Source organism: Oncorhynchus clarkii, chromosome 1, assembly GCF_045791955.1.
Source record: "Oncorhynchus clarkii lewisi isolate Uvic-CL-2024 chromosome 1, UVic_Ocla_1.0, whole genome shotgun sequence".
In the NCBI taxonomy this organism is placed as follows: Eukaryota; Metazoa; Chordata; class Actinopteri; order Salmoniformes; family Salmonidae; genus Oncorhynchus; species Oncorhynchus clarkii.
In genome coordinates, this window is record NC_092147.1 from 51,374,503 (window position 1) to 51,394,513 (window position 20,011).

The following is a 20,011-nucleotide window of genomic DNA, read 5'->3' on the forward strand; positions in this document are numbered from 1 at the left end:
GCATGTTTTCGTTGCAGGCCGTGTCAGTGGCACTGTATTGTCCTCAAAGCGGGCAAAAAAGTTATTTAGTCTGCCTGGGAGCAAGACATCCTGGTCCGTGACTGGGCTGGGTTTCTTCCTGTAGTCCGTGATTGACTGTAGACCCTGCCACATGCCTCTTGTGTCTGAGCCGTTGAATTGAGATTCTACTTTGTCTCTGTACTGGCGCTTAGCTTGTTTGATAGCCTTGCGGAGGGAATAGCTGCACTGTTTGTATTCGGTCATGTTACCAGACACCTTGCCCTGATTAAAAGCAGTGGTTCGCGCTTTCAGTTTCACACGAATGCTGCCATCAATCCACGGTTTCTGGTTAGGGAATGTTTTAATCGTTGCTATGGGAACGACATCTTCAACGCACGTTCTAATGAACTCGCACACCGAATCAGCGTATTCGTCAATGTTGTTATCTGACGCAATACGAAACATCTCCCAGTCCACGTGATGGAAGCAGTCTTGGAGTGTGGAGTCAGCTTGGTCGGACCAGCGTTGGACAGACCTCAGCGTGGGAGCCTCTTGTTTTAGTTTCTGTCTGTAGGCAGGGATCAACAAAATGGAGTCGTGGTCAGCTTTTCCGAAAGGGGGGCGGGGCAGGGCCTTATATGCGTCGCGGAAGTTAGAGTAACAATGGTCCAAGGTCTTTCCTCCCCTGGTTGCGCAATCGATATGCTGATAAAATTTGGGGAGTCTTGTTTTCAGATTAGCCTTGTTAAAATCCCCAGCTACAATGAATGCAGCCTCCGGATAAATTGTTTCCAGTTTGCAGAGAGTTAAATAAAGTTCGTTCAGAGCCATCGATGTGTCTGCTTGGGGGGGGATATATACGGCTGTGATTATGATCGAAGAGAATTCTCTTGGTAGATAATGCGGTCTACATTTGATTGTGAGGAATTCTAAATCAGGTGAACAGAAGGATTTGAGTTCCTGTATGTTTCTTTCATCGCACCATGTCACGTTAGTCATAAGGCATACGCCCCCGCCCCTCTTACAGCCCCCGCCCCGCTTACAGTTATTGTGCATGTTTTAAATTGACACGACAGTTCACCGAAAATGTAAAATGGCGCCAACGGATAGGGCTGCCGTGCTTCAAGCTCTTAGGAAACTCTGCAGTATTTAGTTTTTTTGTATTTATTTATGTATATATATGTATATCTACACTAGCGTTTGAAGTTTGGGGTCACTTAGAAATATCCTTGTTTTTGAAAGAATAGCTCATTTTTTGTCCATTAAAATAATGTAAAATTTATCAGAAATACAGTGTAGACATTGTTAATGTTGTAAATAACTATTGTAGCTGAAAACGGCTGATTTTTTTTTATGGAATATCTACATAGGCGTACAGAGGCCCATTATCAGCAACCATCACTCCTGTGTTCCAATGGCACATTGTGTTAGCTAACTGAAGTTTATCATTTTAAAAGGCCCTCTTGATCATTAGAAAAGGATTTAGCAATTATGTTAACACAGCTGAAAACTGTAGTTCTGATTAAAGAAGCAATAAAACTGGCCTTCTTTTGACTAGTTGAGTATCTGGAGCATCAGTATTTGTGGGTTCAATTACAGCCTCAAAATGGCCAGAAACAAATGACTTTCTTCTGAAACTTGTCAGTCTATTCTTGTTCTGAGAAATGAAGGCTATTCCATGTGAGAAATTGCCAAGAAACTGAAGATCTGGTACAACGCTGTGTACTACTTCCTTCACAGAACTACGCAATCTGGCTCTAACCAGAGAAAGAGGAGTGGGAGGACCGGTGCACAACTGAGCAAGAGGACAAGTACATTCAAGTGTTCAGTTTGAGAAACAGACGCCTCACAAGTCCTCAACTGGCAGCTTCATTAAATAGTACTTGCAAAACACCAGTCTCAACATCAACAGCGAAGAGGCAACTCTGGGATGCTGGCCTAGGCAGAGTTGCAAAGAAAAAGCCATATTTCAGACTGGCCAATAAAACGAAAAGATTAAGATGGGCAAAAGAACACATACACTGGACAGAGGAACTCTTCACTGTTGATGTTGAGGCTGCTGTTTTGCGGGAACTATTTAATAAAGCTGCCAGTTGAGTACTTGTGAGGCGTCTGTTTCTCAACAATAGACATAAACAGTGTTCTTAAACTAATAACACACAAATTATTGTATTTTTCTTGTCTATATTGAATACATAATTTATACATTCTCAGTGTAGGTTTGAAAAAGTATGTGAACCCCCTAGGCTAATGACTTCTCCAAAAGCTAATTGCACTCAGGAATCAGCTAACCTGGAGTCCAATCAATAAGAAAATATTGTAGATGTTGGTTAGACCTGCCCTGCCTTAAAAAAAACTCACAAAATTTGAGTTTGCTATTCACAAGAAGCATTGCCTGATGTGAACCATGCCTCAAACAAAAGAGATTTCAGAAGACTTAAGATTAAGAATTTTTCACTTGCATAAAGCTGGAAATGGTTACAAAAGTATCTCTAAAAGCCTTGATGTTCATCAGTCCACGATAAGACAAATTGTATATAAATGGAGAAAGTTTTAGCACTGTTGCTATCTCTCTAGGACTGGCTGTCCTGCAAAGATGACTGCAAGAGCACAACACAGAATGCTCATTGAGGTTAAGAAGAATTCTAGAGTGTCAGCTAAAGATTTACGGAAATCTCTGTTACATGCTAACATCTCTGTTGACGAGTCTACGATACGTAAAACACTAAACAAGAATGGTGTTCATGGGAGGACACCATGGAAGAAGCCACTGCTGTCCAAAAAAAACATTGCTGCATGTCTGAAGTTGGGGCACTCTGTTCACAATGTTTACATCAGCATACCGCTTGCCCACACAACGCCATTCATGTGGTCTGCGGTTGTGAGGCCGTTTGGACGTACTGCCAAATTCTTTAAAATGACATTGGAGGTGGCTTATGATAGAGAAATTAAGATTACATTCTGACCACAGCTCTGGTGGACATTCCTGCAGTCAGCATGCCAATTGCACGCTCCCTCAAAACTTGAAACATCTGTGGCATTGTGTTGTGTGACAAAACTGCACATTTTAGAGTGCCCTTTTATTGTCCCCAGCAGAAGGTGCACCTGTGTAATGATCATGCTGTTTAATCAGCTTCTTGATATGCCACACCTGTCAGGTGGATGGATTACCTTGGTAAAGGAGAAATGCTCCCTAACAGGGATGTAAACACATTTATACATTACATTTTTTTTTAAATAAGCTTTTTGTGCATCTGGAAAATTTCTGGGATCTTTTACTTCAGTCATACTTTTGACCAGAGCCCTCTGGGTAAAATGGGGAATAGGGGGTATTTGGGATGCACACTATGTCAATTACAAAAAAAGAGGTCAATCAGATCAAACCACCCAGTAAGTATGCATACAGCATTCTCACTGTGAATTCATACAAATTGATTTCCCCAGCAAGGCCAATATTATTTGTTCTGCATGCCACTAAACATTGGCCGATTTATCATCCACACATCCCAGGCCAGTGCGAGGGGTTTTGTGTATAGGTACTCTTGGACCTCAGGACTAGTGGGTTTGATGCCCGGCCAGGGGCAATATGGCCGCTTTGCCAGGAGTCCAAGCTGTTAACGCTTGTCTGAGAGTTACCGTAAATCCTTCTTCCTGTACCACTAAGAAGCTCAGAAAGCTACAGCCCTGCTAATCGCCACCCTGAGGTCCTTTACAGGTAGCCCAGCCACTGAGACTTACTTACAGACCCAATTATGATCTCCCTACTCCATGTGTAACAGGGAGCATTGCAATGACACACAGAGCTCTCAGCGGATTGTTTTCTTATTATCCATAGGTGAAACAAGGAGCAGCAACTTTGCCTCATGGAATAATGAGAAGAAAAAAAGAATTTGAAAAGCTTCTCTCTTCTTACCTTATCAACTCTATGCGAAGGAGATGTGTTGCGCTGCATGAGGCAAATTGTGGTCACACCAGATACTGACTGGTTTTCTGATCCACACCCCTACCCTTTTTTAAAAAAAGAATCTGTGACCAACAGATGCAGATCTGTTTTCCCAGTCATGTGAAATCCATAGAGTAGGACCTAATGAATTTATTAAATTGACAGATTTCTTTATATGAACTGTAATCGAGTCAAATCTTAGACATTGTTGCATTTTGCGTTTAAATTTTTGTTCAGTATAAATGTCATTGAAAATGTCATCTACGTAATCCCCAAAAGTAAGAATTTATCATGAGGGCAATCAACAATAACTACTAATGATGAAACTACTGGGATGAAACCACTCTCCCCTGCTGCGCTACGGTGTAGCGATTGCAGGCAAGTGCTTTGTCAGTGGCTGCTATGTACTGTTCAGCCAGGAGTTGATGGACAGTCAGAAGAGCGAATTAAATAGTAGGAGGGACATCCCAGCTCAAGTGGTTTCAGACTTCACATCTTACAGGCTCAGAAATACTACTGTGTCTATGCGAATCAGGGCTATCACTTAATTGCAAGCCATTTCGGTCTACGGTGTCCACAGATCAATTTGTACCTGAAAACTTACATCTAAGAGGTTTAAAACAAAGCATATACATGTAACTGCCAAATAAAGGAAACACTTGAGTAAATGAGGGATACAAAGTATATTGAAAGCATGTGCTTCCACACAGGTGTGGTTCCATCCTGAGATAACCTCTCTGGGATATGTGGGACGCTAGCGTCTCACCTGGCCAAAAGCCAGAGAAAATGCAGAGCGCCAAATTCAAATAAATTACTATAAAAATCAAACTTTCATGAAATCACACATGTAAGATACCAAATTAAAGCTACACTTGTTGTGAATCCAGCCAACGTGTCAGATTTCAAAAAGGCTTTTAGGCGAAAGCAAACGATGCTATTATCTGAGGATAGCACCTCCGTAAACAAAGAGAGAAAAGCATATTTCAACCCTGCAGGCGCGACACAAAACGCAGAAATAAAAATATAATTCATGCCTTACCTTTGACAAGCTTATTTTGCTGGCACTCCAATATGTCCCATAAACATCACAAATGGTCCTTTTGTTCGATTAATTCCGTCGATATATATCCAAAATGTCAATTTATTTGGCGCGTTTGATCCAGAAAAACACTGGTTCCAACTTGCGCAACGTGACTACAAAGTATCTCAAAAGTTACCTGTAAACTTTGCCAAAACATTTCAAACTACTTTTGTAATACAACTTTAGGTATTTTTTAACGTAAATAATCTATAAAATTGAAGACGGGATGATCTGTGTTCAATACAGGAGGACAACAAACTATAGCTAGCTTTCTGGTCACGCACCTATCTAACAGTACACTTGAAGTGACCCTCGTTCTGAACAGGGCTACTTCTTCATTACACAAAGGAAAAACCTCAACCAATTTCTAAAAACTGGTGACATCCAGTGGAAGCGGTAGGAACTGCAAAAATCTGGATTCCCAATGAAAACCCATTGAAAAGAGAGTGACCTCAATTTCTTTTTATCTGAATGGTTTGTCCTAAGGGTTTCGCCTGCTAAATAAGTTCTGTTATACTCACAGACATGATTCAAACAGTTTTAGAAACTTCAGAGTGTTTTCTATCCAAATCTACTAATGATATGCATATCTTATCTTCTGGGGATGAGTAGCAGGCAGTTGAATTTGGGCATGCATTTCATCCGGACGTGAAAATACTGCCCCCTGTCACCAAGAAGTTTTAATTGCTTAGGGTCATGTATAAAAATGCCTTGTGTGTGTGTGTGTGTGTGTGTGTGTGTGTGTGTGTGTGTGTGTGTGTGTGTGTGTGTGTGTGTGTGTGTATGTCACAGCCACCAGTTGAACACTTATGGGAGATTCTGGAGCAGCGCCTGAGACAGCATTTTCCACCACCATCAAAACACCAAATTATGGAATTTCTCGTGGAAGAATTCCAGATACTTGTAGAATCTATTCCAAGGCGCATTGAAGCTATTCTGGTGGCCCAGCGCCCCATTAAGTCACTTGTTGGTGTTAACTTTATTTTGGCAGTTAGCTGTACATATCTTGAAGCTGTCTTCCATTGGATCGAAGACTAGCCATGTAACCAATGACTATTTAAGGGGCATGCCAATCAGAAATCCTGTCTCAGTTATAGTAGCTGCTTTGTTCAATCAATTGATCGCTATTTGATTCCTCTCCCTTGCAAGTGCTTCTGATTTGCCGCTCATGTACCCAAGTGTTTTCTCTGGCAGACTCATACCATGGTCTTTATAGCATTCCTGGGTTCAAACATTTTGTCAATTAGGCCTGTCCTCTTGTTTGTTTGACTTATTTACTTTGACATAAAGGCTTTTGAATAACATGTTAGCCTTCCATGTTTAATGTAGGCTACAGGGTATTCTGGAAAAAATATGCCGTACCTTCAATTCTGGATTAAGTGCTAGTTCTATTTTACTGTTATAAATACCAAATCTTTGATGCACAAGTTACAGCATGTTGTGGACCAATGATGGTATCAGAAGATCTGGCAACTCTGGTTTTGCTTTGAGATATCATACTTTGAACGTGACATGTACAGTGCATTTGGAAAGTATTCAGACCCCTTCCCCCTTTTCATTTTTTTTTACGTTACAGCCTTATTGTAAAATGGATTCAATCAAAACATTCCTCATCAATCTACACACCATTATTACAAAGTGAAAACAGTTCTTTACATAAGTATTCAGACCCTTTGCTATGAGATTCGAAATTGAGCTCAGGTGCAAACCGTTTACATCGATCATCCTTGAGATGTTTCTACAACTTGATTGGAGTCCACCTGTGGTAAATTCAATTGATTGGACATGATTTGGAAAGGCACACACCTGTCGATATAAGGTTCCACAGTTGAAAGTGCATGTCAGATCAAAAACCAAGACATGAGGTCAAAGGAATTGTCCGTAGAGCCCCGAGACAGAATTGTGTCGAGGTACAGATCTGGCGAAGGGTACCAAAAAATGTCTGCAGCATTCAAGGTCCCCCAAGGAACACAGTGGCCTCCATAATTCTAAAATGGAAGAAGTTTTGAACCACCAAGAGTCTTCCTAGAGCTGGCCACCCGTCCAGAAATAGGGGGAGAAGGGCCTTGTTCAGGGAGTTGACCAAGAACCCGATGGTCACTCTGACAGAGCTCCAGAGTTCCTCTGTGGAGATGGGATAACCTTTCAGAAGGACAATCATCTCTGCAGCACTCCACCAATCAGACCTTTATGGTAGAGTGGCCAGACAGAAGCCCCTCCTCAGTAAAAGGCACATGACAGCCCGCTTGGAGTTGGCCAAAGACACCTACAGGACGCTCAGACCACGAGAAACACGATTCTCTGGCCTTTCCGTTCACCTTCACACCCCTGAGCCAGACTACATTCAATCATGGGACCTACTGAAGAGATGAGTCTTCAGTATAGACGTAAAGGTTGAGACTGAGTCTGCGTCTCTCACATGGATAGGCAGACCATTCCATAAAAATTCAGCTCTATAAGAGAAAGCCCTGCCTCCAGCTGTTTGCTTAGAAATTCTAGCGACAAAAAGGAGGCCGGCGTCTTGTGACCATAGCATACGTGGAGGTATGTACGGCAGGACCAAATCATAGAGATAGGTAGTAGCAAGCCCATGTAATGCTTTGTAGGTTAGCAATTAAACCTATAGTGTGTAGATTGATGAGGGGGAAAAACTATGTAATACAATTTAGAATAAGGCTGTAACGTAACTCAATGTGGAAAAAATCAGGGGGTCTGAACACTTTCCAATACTTAAAAAAAAGTTTTTCATGTAACCTTTATTTAACTAGGCAAGTCAGTTAAGAACACATTCTTATTTCCAATGACGGCCTAGGAACAGTGGGTTAACTGCCTTGTTCTGGGGCAGAACGACAGATCTTTACCTTGTCAGCTCGGGGATTCAATCTAGCAACCTTTCGGTTATTGGCCCAACGGTTTAACCACTAGGCTACCTGCCACCCCTCTTAGTGCCAGCATCAATTTGTGGTGGTAAATAGACGGCTACAAAAAATATAGATGAAAACTCTCTTGATAGATAGTGTGGTCTTCAGTTTATCATGAGGTACTCTACCTCAGGCGAGCAATACCTTGAGACCTCCTTAATATTAGACATTGCAGACCAGCTGTTATTGACAAATAGACACACAACCCCACACTTCGTCTTAACAGGTGTATCTGTTCTGTCCTGCCGATGCACAGAAAACCCAGCCAACTGAATATTATCCATGTCATCGCTAAGCCACGACTCGGTGAAACATAAGATATTACAGTTTTTAATGTCCCGTTGGTAGGATAGTCTCCAGCGGAGACCATGCAGTTTATTTTCCAGTGATTGCATGTTGACCAATAGAAAGGATGGTAGACACACAAAATAGCACAGATGGTTAGGAACCTGTAAAACGGCAGCCATTATCACAATTAGCCAACTTTCCTTGAATTGGATATCTAAGCCTGCAGTTTGGGCGGTAGAGTAAGTAGGAGAGCCAAGGTCCAACACTGCTCCCACCATGATTTCTCAGCCCAGCAGGGTCCCGGGATCAGACCCTACATCAAGGTCTGTCATTGCATGCTGCCTGTACCTCGACCCCAGGCCTTAGTGACAGGTAATGGGGCCGGGGAGAGACTGAGGGGTGGAGGTCTGGGCTCTGGAGGAGATGGAAAGACAACACATTAAGCTGTGTGTAACTAACTGTCCTAACTGCACAGTGAGTCCTTTCGCTCGCTGCCACACCAACCTGCAGGATTGCAGTGTATACTTAACAGTCGGTGCATAAGAGAAAGATGTACATCACAAATAGCACCCTATCCCTCCGGCTGCGTTTACACAGGCAGCCTATTTCTGATATTTTTCACAGGTCAGCTGTGAAAAAGATCTGATGTGATTGGTCAAAATACCAATTTAGTGGGAAAAAATATCTGCCTGTGTAAACGCAACCTAAGCAGTACACAATTTATTTATATTTTTATGACTGGATGTGTATTTTTTTTGTTGGGGGGGTACAATATTTAAATTCATATAAATTAATATTCCGTTCATAAACTCAGCAAAAAAAGAAACTTCCCTTTTTCAGGACCCTGTTTTTCAAAGATAATTCATAAAAATCCAAATAACTTCACAGATCTTCATTGTAAAGGGTTTAAACACTGTTTCCCATGCTTGTTCAATGAACCATATACAATTAATGAACATCTGTGGAACGGTCGTTAAGACACTAACAGCTTACAGACGGTAGGCAATTAAGGACGCAGTTATGAAAACTTAGGACACGAAAGAGGCCTTTCTACTGACTCTGAAAAACACCAAAAGAAAGATGCCCATGGTCCCTGCTCATCTGTGTGAACTTGCCTTAGGCATGCTGCAAGGAGGCTTGAGGACTGCAGATGTGGCCAGGGCAATAAATTGCAATGTCCGTACTGTGAGACTCCTAAGACAGCACTACAGGGAGACAGGACGGACAGCTGATCGTCCTCGCAGTGGCAGACCACGTGTAACATCACCTGCACAAGATCGGTACATCTGAACATCACACCTGCGGGACAGGTACAGGATGGCAAAACCAACTGCCCGAGTTCCACCAGGAACGCACAATCCCGTCATCAGTGCTCAGACTGTCTGCAATAGTCTGAGAGGGGCTGAGGGCTTCTAAGCCTGTTGTAAGGCAGGTCCTCACCAGACACCAGCAACAACGTCGCCTATGGGCACAAACCCAATGTCGTTGGACTGGCAAAAAGTGCTCTTCACTGACGTGTCGTGGTTTTGTCTCACCAGGGGTGATGATCGGATTCGTGTTTATCGTCGAAGGAATGAGCTTTACACAGAGGCCTGTACTCTGGAGCGGGATTGATTTGGACGTGGAGGATCCGTCATGGTCTGGGGCGGTGATCGGACTGAGCTTGTTGTCATTGCAGGCCTTCTCAACGCTGTGCATTACAGGGAAGACGTCCTCCTCCCTCATGTGGTACCCTTCCTGCAGGCTCATCCTGACATCACCCTCCAGCATGACAATGTCACCAGCCATACTGCTCGTTCTGTGCGTGATTTCCTGCAAGACAGGTATGTCAGTGTTAGGCCATAGCCAGCAAAGAGCCCAGATCTCAATCCCATTGAGCACGTCTAGGACCTGTTGGATCGGAGGGTGAGGGCGAGGGCCATTCCCCCAAAAAATGTCCGGGAACTTGCAGGTGCCTTGGTGGAAGAGTGAGGTAGCATCTCACAGCAAGAACTGGCTAATCTGGTGCAGTCCATGAGGGGGAGATGCACTGCAGTACTTAATGCAGCAGGTGGCCACACCAGATACTGATTGTTACTTTTTATTTTGACCCCCCTTTGTTCAGGGACACATTATTCAATTTCTGTTAGTCACATGTCTGTGGAACTTGTTCATTTTATGTCTCAGATGTTGATGTCTGGTTATGTTCATACAAATGTTTACACATGTTAAGTTTGCAGTTGACAGGAAGAGGACGTTTCTTTTTTTGCTGAGTTTATATATTCAATTAATTATTTCACTGTACCTGTGAGCTGCCGCTCGTAAGAAGGAAACATGAAATACAAATAAACATTACAAAAGGTACATAACTACAAAGTATAAAATAGAATAAAAATAAACATTACTAAAGGTACATAACTAAAGAAGTATTGACCATTGTATCATATTTTAAAGTTGAAGTAATAATGAATTAAATATATACAGGAGAAGAAAACAAAAAAGAAGTGGGCCTTCACCCTCAACCTTCCATCCCATTCCCCCAACCCCACGCAGCCAACATGTCCCCACCCCCATTCTCAGAAACCATGTTTTCCCCCCTTCCCATCCCCCTAGCAACTAGGGTTGCTTGTTAGTCACCCCTCACCCCACTACTTTTGACCAGAGCCATATGGGTTTCCCTATGTTCTCTGAACTACACAGGGAATGGGGTGCCATCTGGGACGGACCCAAAAAGGGAAGACCAGCAGTCGCCACCCGTCGGGCACTGGGCAGGAACTGGGGCTCATCTTTGTTGAACATGGCTCTGGTACCTGCTTGCTTAGTCATCTCCCACTGGGCAGCCTGGACTGCCGGAGACTATATTTAGCAACAAACTGAAAAACAAAAACCCTTCATTCTTAAAAAGTGTTCTGCTTAGTTTTCTATTGAGACGGGCGGGTTTAAGACTAGAGGAGGTGAGGTGAGACGTTGTGGGACTCTGCACTCTGCTGCTTGAGTGGTGATTTGATTTGCACACGGTGGTGGACTGGTGATGGTGTAGATGTTTTTTCTCGCAGCATTCACCTGTAAACACATGTTTATACTGCAGACAGTTGCCCTCTGGTGCAGCTCCTCTCCTAAGCATAGTTTCTCAGCTCTGATGGGATATTTAAAATTGAGTTTGGCCTGGGAGCTTGTTCCAATCCAAGGTGAGTAGGTAGCCTACCTACGTACACTACCTCATGGGTGATGGCTGGTGTGTTCTCTTCACTCACTGACATTAGTCTAAGTGCAGTGGTGTCAGTTAACTCACCACTGGCACCAGCAGCACCAGGACTGCTTAATGCCAGAAGTAGCGAGCTGTCGTTGAATTCTTAACCAGCAAGACATAGAGAAACAAACCCTTTATTCAGCAGAGGAGAGCGTAGAAAAAAAAGCAGATAATTTAGCAAGGTTACCACAAAGTGTACGTTAAATCCCACATAGGAAAAGGGAGGGATAAAAGAGATGGAGAGAGATGGAGGGTGGGGGAGCGAAGTGAACTTGCAATTGCATTCCAAAAGTGGATAAAAAACAGTTGGGATGTTGCTGACTGTCATTTTTTTTCTTGCGTTCAAAATGCAGGCCGGGATATAAAACAAAGCCATGGTTGTCATGCTAAAGGATCCTGCTGCTGAAGAGGTGTCAAATTATTGTACCTCAGCTGGATACGTGGGTGTTGGAAGCCAGGGGGTGAAGACCGTGCCAAACCCAGTAGACTTTGGCACATCTGTCCCCTAACCGCTGGCACGGATGAACCTCGCTCGCTGTGAGGCTTCAGATCATCGATAGGCCTCTGGCAGATTGGCAACCATACACACTACTACAAGAAACCATGCAAACCATGCAATAATATGACTGCCACGGACTCCCAACACTTAACCTATCATGAGGAGGGTCATTGGACTGAGAAAAAAACAAGTAAACATGACAACAACACCTGTCAATTCCTGTCGTAGGCCTATCTCCACCCAATCCCATTATAACTGACACCAACACTGACATACACTTCTTCTATGGTACAAAGAGGTCAGCGCTAAACTAAAGAGGGGCATGTCCAAACAGTATATAGATGGAACGCAAGGTTTCAGTTTTCAGGATTACATCAATAAAATAATAGCGAGGCAAAGTGCCAGGCTGTTTTACCAGAGCGTGTGTTTGCCTGCTTTTACACATTGCTTGAGCTTGAGACAGCTCTGAGCTGAATGAAAGCTAATGGCTAGACTGGAGCTGTTCTGAGGAATACCTTTGAGTAAGCGAGCATTGTCTTAGTAGGGCCTACATTTGTATTAAGTACATTGTCAAAGTGCATTGCACTAAGTACATTTAAAGTGTGTGACAAAACTGGCAAGACCATTGATGGCCTTGAGTGTAAACCCAGCGAAAAAAACAGACAATTCTCTTTATTTCACAATATGCTGAATTACAATTTGTTGTTTTGCTGAAAAAGCAGTAATATGATAATTTTCCAACTTTGCTGTAGTCAAAAGCAACTGTTTCTCTCTGTAGTTCAACTTTCCATTACCAGAACACCAATATCGGACGATTTGTCTTTGTATTTATTTATATATTCATCTATATACAGTGGGGCAAAAAAGTATTTAGTCAGCCACCAATTGTGCAAGTTCTCCCACTTAAAAAGATGAGAGAGGCCTGTAATTTTCATCATAGGTACACTTCAACTATGACAGACAAAATTAGAAAAAAAATCCAGAAAATCACATTGTAGGATTTTTAATGAATTTATTTGCAAATTATGGTGGAAAATAGTATTTGGTCAATAACAAAAGTTTATCTCAATACTTTGTTATATACCCTTTGTTGGCAATGACAGAGGTCAAACGTTTTCTGTCTTCCCAAGGTTTTCACACACTGTTGCTGGTATTTTGGCCCATTCCTCCATGCAGATCTCCTCTAGAGCAGTGATGTTTTGGGGCTGTTGCCCAAAAGATTGTATTTCCTCTCCATCTATACATAGGCAAAGGTCCCCATTCAGACAAGACAAGTCTCTTATTGTCAGCTATTGTAGATCCACTCTTCATGGCTTGATAAAACAATTGAGGATCAAGCTCGGACAGAAATTACAGTGAAATGCTAAAGCATTGAGGTGTTGGCATGTCCCTCGATCTGGCCCTATGTGACTGTTAGTGCTGTTGAAGGTTTCTGCTGGTTGATTTATTAGGTAAAGTTAACAGTACAGTGAGGCTCCAGACTCCAGAACGACGAGTGGCCTGCTCTGGTAGACAGGCTGCCGGCCCGGCAGACCTGGTTTCAAGTACTAGGTGAAATATTTGAATGTTTGCTGTTGCCTGCCTGCAGTGCCAGATGGACGAGGTTTACAGTTTTGACGCTATTCTATTGGTTCCATTGTGCCGGGAAAGCTCAATCAAGCATCGATAAAGTATTTGAAAGTATTTCAAATAGTATTTGAACCCAGGGCTGCTGCTCCGGTGAAGGGCTGCTGTGCCAGGCCAATGAGCTCAGTGTCCAGACATCCAGGATGGAGAAAGGATGGAGAGAGAAAGGGAAACGGACAGAGCCAAAGGGCATGCCAGTGCCACCTGCACATCACAGCACAGGAGTCTTTTGAGAAAAGTCTCTGGCTCTTTGGTTCTTTGGCTTTTCCAGGCATCGCCGGGGCTGGGCGGTTGGTTGGGTAACGGTCTTCATTCCACCATGCAAGGCGGGCCGGTGGGTAGGACAGGGAAACTGAGCAGAAGCAGATCGGCTTGCCCTGCCTGACTGAGGTTCCTGGGCCAAGTTAAGCACGGAAATATTTATTTCCTGTTCATTCAAGAGTCTGGCAGTCACCTGTCGAGTTACCCTCTCTCTGTTCATCCTGATCCTGAGTTACCGGCCAGGCAGGCGGCCACCCGGTTTAACCGTGTCAGTCAGCCACAGGATTAGGCTATGTATGGTCAACTGGGTTCGTGACTAGGTTAAACCATGTAGGTCAGCAATATTACTTTACGTTTGTTCATTGAAGGTTTAACAGGTTCAACTATATTTGTCTGAATGACCCTTGACCATTTTAATGCTATGTTGCTTACAAATATGATGTACAATTTCAATAAAATGTGCAATGCTCAGTCTCCATTGAAATAGCTTCATAGCCCAGGACTAGGCATAATAGTTAACCAGGTAAGTCAGTTAAGAACAAATTGTTATTTTACAATGACGGACTACCCCGGCAAAACCCTCCCCTAACCCAGACAACGCTGGGCCAATTGTGCGCCACACCCTATGGGACTCCCAATCACAGCCGGTTGTCATACATCCCGGGATTGAACCAGGGTATGTGTTGACGCTTCTAGCACTGAGATGCAGTGCCTTAGACCGCTGTGCCACACAGGAGTCCCAAGTTGTTTCTACAACTTGATTGGAGTCCACCTGTGGTAAATGCAATTGATTGGACATGATTTGGAAAGGTACACACCTGTCTATATAAGGTCCCATTGTTGACAGTGCATGTCTCCAGGACAGGACTGTGTCGAGGCACAGATCCGGGGAAGGCTACCAAAATAATTCTGCAGCATTGAAGGTCCCCAAATGGAAGAAGTTTGGAACCACATAGAATCTTCCTAGAACTGGCCAACCAGAGAAATAGAGCAGTCGGGGGAGAAGGGCATTGGTCAGGAAGGTGACAGAGCTCCAGAGTTCCTCTGTGCAAATGGGAGAACCTTCCAGTAGGACAGCCATCTCTGCAGCACTCCACCAATCAGACCTTTATGGTAGAGTGGCCAGATGGAAGCCACTCCTCAGTAAAATGCACATGACGGCCCGCTTGGAGTTTGCCAAAAGGCACCTAAAGCACTCAGACCATGAGAAACAAGATTCTCTGGTCTGATGAAACCAAGATACCGTGGATATGTTTTTCAGAGGCAGGGATTGGGAGAATAGTCAGGATCGAGGGAAAGTTGAACAGATCAAAGTACAGAGATCCTTGATGAAAACCTGTTCCAGGGGGCTCAGGACCTCAGACTGGGGTGAAGGTTCACCTTCCAAAAGGACAACGAACCTAAGCACACAGCCAAGACAACGCAGCAGTGGCTTTGGGACAAGTCTCTGTCCTTGAGTGCCACAGCCAGAGCCCGGACTTGAACCCATCGAACATCTCTGGAGAGACCTTAAAATAGCAGTGAAGCGACGCTCCCCTTCTAACCTGACAAAGCTTGAGAGGATCTGCAGAGAAGAATGTGAGAAACTCCACAAATACAGGTATGCCGAGCTTGTAGTGTCATACCCAAGAAGACTCTAGGCTGTACTCGCTGCTAAAGGTGATTCAACAAAGTACTGAGTAAAGGGTCTGAAAACATATGTAAATGTGATATTTCAGTTTTCTATTTTTTATACATTTGCAAAAAAATCTAAAAAACTGTTTTTGCTTTATCATTATGGGGTAGGTTGTGTAGATTGATGAGGGGAACAAACTATTTAATCAGTTTTAGAATAAGTCTGTAACGTAACAAAATGTGGAAAAAGTCAAGGGGTCTGAATACTTTCCGAATGCACTGTATATAGTATATGTGTCCAGGAACAGTTACATTTTAGCAGACACTCTTATCCAGGGTGATTTATAGGCGCAAGTGCCTTGCTCAAGGGCACATAAACAGATTTTTCACCTAGTCTGCTCGGGGATTCGAACCAGCTACCATTTCTGTTCCTGGCTTTTTGCTCTTAACCGCTAGGCTACTTGTCACCCTCGACAATAGGGCCCATAGAATTTCATTGAGAGCTCTTTAGTTATGGATACTATATCAGCTGTTGCCTAAACAAGGAATCGTTCACTTTGCAGGGTGGTTTTGTTGCCCGGAGAAAACCTTCCCTTAACTGTGCTGCAGATGTAGAGTTGCTGAGGGACGCTGAGAGGGTAAACGCCCTAAGCTTGTCTCAGAGAGCCAGGTCTGTGCTGGGGGACACAGGATGGATTTCTGCTTGTGCAGGGCTGCTGGGCTGGTGATTGTGTTTGGCGTGCAGCATAGTAGCTCTCCTGGCATGGGCTCTGCTTAGCTATGCACATAGTGCCCATGATCTCTTAAATTACAGCAAGTAGGATAAAAGATCTACGGGGTTGAAAGTTCTAACTCCTGTACTAACATCTACTGGGATGTTGGTTGTGATTCAGAGGTAGTTTCAGGGCCCATATTCAAAAAGTGTCTCCGAGTGTGTGCTGATCTAGGATCAGATCCCCTCTGTCCATGTAATCTTATTGATTATGATCTAAAAGGCAAAACTGATCCAATGTCAGCACTTTGAGACTTGTGAATATGTCCCTAGATCTTGAATATGTACAGTATTAAGGTTGTGTTGACCTTTAGTATTAATTAGATATGACTCTATTACATATTGGGTAGATGTTGGGTCAACATGAAGTTTTCCTCTAAATTACCTAAAATGCCATGAGTCGTCAGCGGCTTCGACAGGGATTTTAAAAACATATTTGTCATTCATTTTGAAGCGTGACAGTTCACCTCAAATTTGTCTGAACTGAAGCAGTCCAGGCAGTACGCACGGACATGGCTGTGTTTTCTGTGTTCGACAGCCAAACAAAACGGGAAAAAAAATCCAATAATAATAATGCAAATATATGGAGTACTTAGTTGTTATGGCACCAGTACGTGGAGAGCCAAATGGGCATCAACAGAGGGGCCAAGAGAAGGAGTCTCAGTTTCCCCTGCAGAGAGAAATGTCCACAACTAAGTGTTTTTGTCAACAGACAAAAAATATACTGTGTGAGCGGACTGAGCTGCAGCACTACTGGATGGATGGACGGCTGGCTGACTGTTCATAGGCCAGGACACACAAATCTCCTCTTCAGCTCCTGTGAAACACAGAGCGCCTAGCACCCGCATCCTACCCTCCTTTACATCCCTCCACCTCTCCCTCCATTTGTCCCTCCCTCTGGAACAGGAAACGACAGAGGGGCTGATCTTAATTAGCTTGGCAGTTATGAATAACATCCTCAGTGCATTAAGGAGATTGTTGTTGTAGGTTTGTGCAGGGGGCAGTGAAACTGTCCCACCAACCAACCACCCAACGGTTCTGATTCAGTTATTGTATAATGGCACACACACACACACACACACACACACACACACTTTGACTGTGTATCCAGTGTCACGGAACTGTTGGAACTTTTTGAACCCACCCAGGCAGGATTAAGATCACACAAGGGGACTATTTAATCAAACCCGGGAACTGGGAGCTTTGGGATACTGAAAAACATGTTTGAAGTAAGTTTAGTAGACTACCTCTTGGTTACTCACATAATTAATTAACATTGTCTAAAGAATGTGGCCTCACACAATGTAATTTTGTTCACCTGTAAACTCAATTCCTCATGCAATCTACCTGGCTGTCTCCATGCATTGAACATATAAAACTGCTTTCATCATCAAGTTTAAGACCATTGAAATCTCACATCTTCAATCAATTTCACCAGTATTTATTTTGTTGTGTCAGTGGAATTTGATCAGACACATTCACTGGTTGGTAAAAGGTTGACTTTTCCTACACTCCTCCCGCGGCGGCAGTTGGCTCGATTGGGATTCAGAAATGTTTCAAATCCAAGATAAACTGGAGTCTTGTGTTAAATGTTTTTCCAAATGATACAACATCTATTTTTAGAGGAACTTTGGATCTTCGAGTTGGGATTTCAGACCTCTGTGACTTCTACCAAGTCCCCACCCATCACGCTGTTTCATTCTTGATTATAGAATGTGTTACATTCTTGACTTTCTGCGTATGCGAATCTTATCTGGGCTATCTAGAAAAGACTACACAAGTCATTTCACAAGGCTTATAATAATGTTATGCCTCTCTTTGACTGACTCCAAATGGCTTTGAGCCAGGACCATTATAAGATGATAACAACAGGTTATAAGGGGGTCATAAAAGCCCATGACAAGTCTTCTGTATATACATAATGCATTATATCTAAAGGCTTTAAGTGGAATGTTACCAAACTGTCTATATACAGAAATATTTAGGCCACGGAGAGCCTAAACATCTCTTGTAGTTTGGTGCCAAACAAGTTCATTGACAAGGCTAAATGGTGACAATCAAATGCTCTGCATGCTGAGATGAAGGTCTTGTGTCTGAAAGCTGCCTGGAACATTATTAAATTACATTTGTTTTGATCTAAGTGTGCAGAGACTCTTCTAGAATTTAATTGGGTCATGACATGTCTATTGAATTCTGTAGCTCAGTTGGTAGGGCATGGATAGTGGGTTCAATTCTTGGGACCACCCATACGTAAAATGTATGCATGCATGACTGTAAGTTTCTTTGGCTATATTTAAGTGAGAAGTGCCCAAGACAAAGTCAAGGCAAACCATGCCAATGTATCCTCCTAACACAGGCTTCAAGGGCATTATCACTTCTATACATCTGGTTACTAAGAGTATTAAAATAATGATTTACATATTTTCATTAACTTAATTTTTTATCAATTTATTCACAGTATTTCATCCTTCCACAAGATATAGTCCCAACACAAATCTAGGGTTACTATCCAAGCCGGCTGGTCGTTCATTCTATCAGTTCGGTTGGAGACACGACCCAGTCGTTAAGTCTTTTTGTTCTGTATCTATGGACGCGACCCAGTCGTTTGTTCTAAATGTTCTATTGTCATACTGGCTGGCAACGTTCTTATCCCTTGCTTGCTAGTTAACCAACTACGGCTAACTTACAGTAACGTCAAAAAGTACAGCCAGAATAACAACAAAGTAGCTGCATTTGCATTTGTTTAAGCTGTTTTCTAGAGACATTTATTTGGATGCATCCATAACAATGAGCTAATGATGCACGATTTCACCCTAGCATAGAAAATGTGCTCTCTCGTCTGGACACTGTTATTCAGAGTAGTTGGCCAACAACACAGCTAACCCAATCATTTCAAACTCAAGGTGTAAAGAATGCAAACTAGCTGCACTTCATTTGTTTTTTACCTGTTTTTTTGTTATTGACATGTATTTGTATATATCCATAGAAATTATGCTGATTCATGATTTAGACTGGCTGAGAAAAGCTGCCTGCCTGTCTGTCATCCCAACTCCCGACCCCTCCCTACGCGTTCCTTGAATTTCAATACTGAAACAATGTTGCAAATGTCAGAGAGACAGACAGCAGTCTACGCTAACCTTGCGGTTTATACAGATCTCCGCTATTGAAAACCAATTGCTAGTCTAAAAGCTTTTTACACTGGAGATCAAGTTGATAAATTGTCTGGCTGGGCTGATGAAACAGTGGATTGTGCAGTGAGATGGAAGAGAATAAATAGGGATTTCAACATCATAGCTTTAGCCGGTGGTAACTTGTGGAATAGACACCGGCTGGAATGCGGTTTTAACCAATCAGCATCCAGGATTAGACTCACCTGTTGTATAATATATTATTTTTACAGTGTATATATTATTGACTCTATATAGAGGCCTAGTTCTATAAGTTTCAAAAAAGTTAATACCATTGCAAAATCTTTATCTAGCCTTGAGAGTTTATAAACATTGATCCAAAAATATATATATATTATTAGCTATTCACACCGTTTCTGCATAGTACTGTAGGCCTGGTATTTCATTTTTACATTAACTCATTTTGAAAACATGTGATCGTTGATAATTGCAGTCTCCGCTTTGATCATCTTTCAGAGGGCACGACTGTTATGCTTGAGGCACTTACTATGATTCTTGGCCCGCCACATGTTTTCTGTGTAAATGACATACAAAGAAAGCTTAAGAGGTGTTTCTCAAGGGCTCAAAAAAAATGTTCGCTTACACTCCA